Source organism: Triticum aestivum, chromosome 3B (assembly GCF_018294505.1).
Source record: "Triticum aestivum cultivar Chinese Spring chromosome 3B, IWGSC CS RefSeq v2.1, whole genome shotgun sequence".
Lineage (NCBI taxonomy): Eukaryota > Viridiplantae > Streptophyta > Magnoliopsida > Poales > Poaceae > Triticum > Triticum aestivum.
In genome coordinates this window covers 630,440,668-630,447,306 of record NC_057801.1, presented here as the reverse complement: position 1 = coordinate 630,447,306, position 6,639 = coordinate 630,440,668, and the positions used below count along the sequence as shown (strand labels likewise).

Here is a 6,639-nt window from a genome sequence, read left to right as displayed (position 1 = left end):
TCCTTGCTCCTTCTAGAGTTTTATTGCTCTTTCAAGGTAGCTCCGCACAAATTACATGAAATTATGTTGCCAAAAGAACTCTTTTTTGGTACATTGCACATCTATCAGAGCATCTTCTCATAAGTCATCTGAGTTATCTCTTCCAAAAGTTAAAGAGCTATATGAATTAATCCGCCAACAATATAAAATTATTAACCTAAGATCAAGCAGGGCCACATTTGTCTGGAAAAATAAAAAGTTAATAATTAATGCGCAAAAAATAAGGCCAGACAATTTAATAGAATTTATTTACATTCAGGAATAAATTAGAAGGGCCGGCCTACCGGAGTATTAGTGCAAAGTTGTACGATCAGAGTCGGAGCATGTTTTTACTAAATACAGTAATGTAATAGGACCACTGAAATATTTGAGCAATACATGCACATTGGTTAGTCTTGTATCTGACATGCATACCAACAAAAATCCCAGCTTTCCCACACAATTAGCAAATATGATTATGTAGTTTCCACCTGAACATTGGAGATAGCAAGCACAACTCTCAGTCTGTCACACAACAATGAGTGAAATCCCTCAATAGAGAAAAAAAGATTTTACTATATTTACAATTGTTTATGTCCGGTACCTCATAAAATCTCATTCCTAGTTAATAATTAATGCATAAAAGACTAAGGCCAGACAGTTTAATAGTATAACTTATTTACATTCATGGCATAAATTAGAGGGGTCGACCTACTGGAGTATTCATGCAAAGTTGTACGATCAGTGCCAGAGCATGTGTTATACTAAGTTACTATATTTCTTTTGAAAAACAAACGTGATGACCCATATCAATAAGAATTGTAGCATTAGCATTAGCAATGGCAATGACAATGGCAATGACATCCTATCACCTTTGTTGAGAAATGTTTTAGGTATTTTGTACAGGACAAAATTAGAAGCACGTACATTTAAAGTTTTAGGCATCATAGACTTGGGGAATGAAACATCAGAAATAATAGTAGGTAAATCTTCAGATATGACCTGCAATTCACAAGCTACAATTGTTGAGCAGAACCAGCAAAAAAAATAAAGTCCGCCAAGAAACTACCATAGCCAATAGCCAGTTATAGCTTCTCAACTTACAAAACACAAACGTGGTAGCACAAGACATAACATGAGTTTATTGTGAGATATGGAGCTAGGCTGCTCCACCTATCCTAAACAGTTGGAGTACATATAATTTGCCTAACTGCAAGATTTACCAAGTGCTAACAAGAAAACATAATTGGGCTAAATTGATTCTTTTACCAGAAATACAGTCATGGAACCTCATAACATCTCGTCCCTAGGGAAAAGAATTTGGAAAGCGGAAGAAAAGAGTGGCAAATGATTAGTAAGTCTAGTGACATATACTTCCCTTTTGTTATTATTTCCTATCAATAACGGGTCTACAATACATTGAAGAAACTGGCCGCCTCTTCCTATGTGTTTCTGTGTCACCGCCCGTGCTGCCATGGATCTTTGAGGGGGCTCACCTGGGGATGAGGCGGCTGGAGGAGGTGTAAGCTCCGCCGGCGCTTCGTATGGTGGTTATAGAGGCGGGAGCAAGCAATAGCGATATGGGACAGGAAGAGCGCAAGGACATACTCGGGAGGTGTAGCCACCGCAGATCTTGCTAGAGGAAGAGGCACGAACTGTAGGAGCGGAGGGAGTGATGTCTGGAGGCGGAGTAGATTGGTATCGTCCCCGCCGCCGTCGAGCGGCACGCGCACCGACCCGGCCGCGCACCCGCCGCTGCCCAGCACCCACATGAACATGGTCTCCGGCGCGAACGACGCTACCGACACGGCCAGTTCCAGCGCGCCCGCCCACGCAGCCGCATGACGCGCCGTCAGGCCCTAGCACGGCCACCACCAACGCTCCCTGGCCCCCACCAGCAACGCCCCCACGAGCGGATGCATCGATCGGAGGAAGAACAAACGCGAGAGGGGACAGATAGCGATGGCCTTAGTGGTTGCGATGACGATGGAGGTGGGGAGCAGAGGCATCGGGAGAGGAATAGATCGGCGCGTGGAGGACGAATTCGGGGCCTTGGGATGGAAAGTGACAAAAATTTAGGACACCGTGATTTTCCATTAATTGATCGAATGACTGATTACCATCTACACCGTGATTTTCCATTAATTGATTGATTGATTGACTTCCTTGGATAAAACTCCGTGGGGGCAGATATAACAATACAAATTTGAAAAGAGATAAAACCGGTGAAGTGGGGGAGAGGACGAAAAAAAACCAACGAAAATAAACCGTGAACCAGGGTGGGAGGGGGTGGTGGGAGGAGAGACGAAAAAAAACCCAGCGAAAATAAACCGCGGAGACGATTCACTAACTCGTCCATTAGGAGTAGAGATTGCTCCTAGCCTAAGTACCACGTCTTTCGGTTTTAAAAAAAAGTACCATATGTTTTCTTAATTTTGGTAACTCCTCCACGTCAAAGAAGGCAATAAATATTGGCGAACTAAGTTGGGTTTGCGTTTCTCTCTCTTTACACGTGTCATGGATGAACCACGAATCATGCACTGATTAATCTCTCCTTAATAATAAAGCACGGATTGGGTCTCCGGGTTCACCGTCGCGGCAATTTGCGAAAAAGCCCCTGTAGTTTTTGTTATTCAACCCGCGCTCCTTTTTTTGAGTGAAAAAAAAACGATTTGTTTTTTACACTCCTCGGATCCATCTCCTCCTTCCCCCCAAGCGAGCTAGGGTGGAGCCGCCGCCTCTCCGACGTGCCCGCTAGTGCTCCGTGCACCCCTCTTCTTCATCTTCTCCCCCAACCCCTACTCCTCCCAGGACCAACCGTGGTGGACGACATGCCCGCCGGCGCTCCGTCCTCCCCTCTTCTCCATCTTCTATCCTCCCCTTCTCCCTCCTCCATCCCTGTCCAGTCCCCACCTCCTCTCACCCCTACTCCCCACAGGCCCACGAGGATCGAGCGTGCGCGGGCGGCGTTGGTGGACGAGTTGGGCGATGCGTGGAGGACCTCAAGTACTGCCTCCCCTGCACCTCAATCGTCGTCACGGCTACCAACTTCTTTGTCCCCCAAGTACTGGTTTTCAGCAGATCCGGGCGAGGTGAGAGACTCTGCTTCTCTCTATTGGCTACAGAGACAGATTTACTCTCTATTAGCTACAGAGACAGATTTAGGGTCAGATTTGATTTGTTTGTATTCAGGTAATTAAATGATGTTGGAGGTTGTGATGCGGCACAAGTAGCACAAGTTCATCATGTCCACTGCCCTTCATTGAATATCAGGTTCAATTTTCTTGATTTTTTACTTGAGCTGTTACTCATAGCATTTTTTTAATCTGGGTATCATAGAGTTGGTGTAGTTAAATGATGTAAGGGGATAAGGAACAAAATTGTGTAAGACGATACTAACCTGTACTCATATTAGTCCAACATTGTTGGATATTGCTTGGAGATTTGCCCTTTTTATAAGAAATCAAAAACAGTCTGTAATCTGGACGTGTACGAACGTTGCGTGAACATTTTTCTGTTTAATTTGGGCGTCCAATCTCTGTAAGCTGGGTGTTGCCTGTACTTTATATTAGTCCAATGTTTGCCAGTTCCTGGTTGATTCCCTATTTGATGTGAATCCATGAACAAATAAGTTTATGAACAAGTTCTTGTTTGCTTCCTGTTTGATTCAAGTCTGAAAGATTCATAGATGCTACACTTCAGTTATAAATGCACAAAAAGTTAGGACTGATAATATTATGAAAGAAATATGTTCCATCCGCCCCTACCCCTTGTAAATATATATTTAAATGTGCATGCCCACTTTGTCGGAACACCGCCCAATGCTGGAAGACAATCCGCCGTCCGACGGTGTTGCACAGTTCGCCGCAACTTTGTCGGCTGGTTCTTCACTTGAGGTATGTAGACAAGGGGTATTGAAATTATGGTCTTTTGTTTTCTGCAACCTAACGTTCATTGCTTCAGATGTGTCTTTGGTCTTATTTTACTACTGGTTGTGATTGTGGTACATAACACTGATGTTGAAAGCGTGGATCAGGTCCTATATTAGCTATCTTTGATTTACATCCAAAGTTCAGTTATAATTATAGGATGGAAACTTTATATTATTTTGCTATCTTATTTTGTTTGTGAAAGTAGCTGCAACAAGTAGAAGTTTGAATTGATGCAATCAAGTAAGCAAGGCTTTGATTGTAAAATTTGTGTGTTGGCATAGGCTGAAGCAAGCACCTTTACTATCTGTATTTGTCTGAATCTTTTTGTGTTGTCATAGGCTGAATCAGTAGTTGGTGCAGCTAGCTGCAGCAAGCACCAGCTTAACTTAATGCTAGCATTTACTTGAAGCCTTGATATGCTCTTGCCGACTGGGTAAACTAGCACATCTTCGATCTGTATGCTTGAATCTTTAGTTTGTGCAGCTAGCCACTAGCAAGTAATTAAAGCCTTGATCTGCTCTTGCCGACAAAATAATCTTGAAAGAAGCATCTAGATCACTCCACTATGGGCCCATCCAGTAGCTTTTCAAGATTATCTGTCACTCCACTATTTACTGTATTGTTATAACTGCTCCCTATTTGATTGAACTCCGTGCTGATTGCATCTTTGGAAAATCTGAAATATTGTTTGAACAAGGTAATTGTTGGAGTTTTAACTTCAATTTTTGTTGTCGTTACACAAAATGTCGCCTCCGCCGACTTTGCTGGAAGACCATCAGCCATCGCCTAGACCGACTTCGCTGAAGGTATCTCTTTTTCTTTGTGTAAATTATGATGGAGCTATGTTTACAGTGATTTACAGCCAGGGTTTACTGATGTTTAAACTAGAAAAATTGATTTGAGAAAGTATTTAACGCAATTGGTCTATTGCCATAGGCTCAAGCAAAGCACCTCTTCGATCTGTACGATTTGCCATCTTGTTTCCTTTATCAAACTATCTGCAGCAAGTAGAAATCTGAATTGATGCAAGCAAGTAGTAACCATTATGGCGGCAAGGTAAACTTCTAATGTTCCATCCAGAATATCTTCCAGCAATATATGTGAACAGAAAAATGGTGACCTTTTGAAACAATTATATGGTTCTATATATCCAAAGGAATTGACGCCAATTATTATCCTGGAAAAGAGTGTTACCTGCCATAGTGCTTCTTGCTGTACAAATATCCGAATATTATATTTTACACATGTGACGCAAGTCTTATTCGTTTGCAAAAATATGGTTGTACAAGATGGATGCGAACTCCGAAAACAAAATTTGGGACAACTGCTAGCATTCAACGCGAACGAATATGAAGACAACATACCTGCCGATGTACTAGAATTCCTCAGTTGTATCAACAAAACCAAAATTAAAACTGCTATGTAAGATCTCCAGATATTTGTGCAGATTGATTATGTAAGCTACTCTGGAAACTTGGTGCTAAGTTCCATTTTCTCTCAACAGGACATGTGCTATTTATGAAAAATGAGCTTCTCTACTACTGGCTGGCAGCCCGTGATGGTGGTTTTAGATATGAAGCTAAGGAAAGCGTGCCTCATAATTCATTGGATGGCCAATTAGATATTGGTGGCTGTAAATGACATGAGTATTTAGCTTTAATAAAATCTACTCCCTCCGTCCCATAATATAAGAACATTTTTGCTTGAAAAACGTTCTTGTATTATGGGATGAAGGGAGTAGATATGTACTCTTGTGGATGAGGCTGGTACTAAATGTGCATTGAATTTACCAGCATTGGTTAATATTGGTTTTACTGTCGACATTGCATAGTGAGTTTATATAATTGATACAAGTGAAGACATATTTTACAAGAATGATTATAGATCCACCAATGCTGGTGCTAGATCTATCGCTGACATGAATTGTGTAAAATAATATGTTAATTCTGTACTTGTAACGTCCCAACTCACCTGTCTAGCTGAAGTGTTGCACTGCTCATCTCGCCTCTTTAAGCGAAGTGATGCACTGCTGCTCTATGTTGGCGTGTGGTAGCAGCCAGTATCCTTGATCTACCTTCGGCTAGAGGAAAATATGACGATGTAACTTTGATCTAGAGCTCGACTCTCTAATGTCAGGACAATTAGGCCAGCAGCCTGCTGCTTTTACTCGTGCGTAGCATCATCCATAATTTCATATTTTAAAAATCGATTGATCCGCAAACCAATATAAGAATAGAAAAGCACTGTGCAATTTCCCAACCAGATAATGTTTGTCTCCAAAAAATCATTCCATTTTAAAAAAAATCCAAAAACTATTAACCAGATAATGTTCGTCTCCAAAAAATTATTGCATTAAAAAAATCCAAAAACTATTGTCCAAATTTAAAGAAAAAAAATCACCTTTTCAAAAAAATAAAAAAAATCATGCTAATCTACCATGTATTCCATGCACCCCAACTCTTTCATGAGATGAAAGTGTCGAGCTGAAGTTGGTCCACACAAACGATTAGGATGGCTTATTCACGTTCAAGTTACATGGCCCAAAAAGCGATAGTTCAGTGTAATCTTATTTAAGAAACGTTTGCCAAAATTGGATATAAGAAGTGTTGTGTAAAGGCACACAATGTAGATTTTAAATTTTTTCCCGCCCGTTACAACATATGGGCATTGAACCTTGCCGCCCCTGGTC

The 6,639-nt window shown here is 41.4% G+C and overlaps 1 long non-coding RNA gene across 2 annotated transcripts; it reads left to right on the top strand.

Annotated features, from left to right (window-relative positions):
- The first annotated feature begins 2,742 nt into the window (after positions 1-2,742).
- Positions 2,743-5,771, top strand: LOC123071365 (uncharacterized). Of its 2 annotated transcripts, XR_006434293.1 has the most exons (4): positions 2,743-3,110; positions 3,211-3,914; positions 4,722-5,372; positions 5,455-5,771. It is a non-coding gene; the product is annotated as an uncharacterized lncRNA (long non-coding RNA). The 2 variants fall into 2 exon arrangements; XR_006434292.1 differs by lacking the exons at positions 2,743-3,110; positions 3,211-3,914 and having other exon boundaries at positions 3,923-4,756.
- Positions 5,772-6,639: the final 868 nt, after the last annotated feature.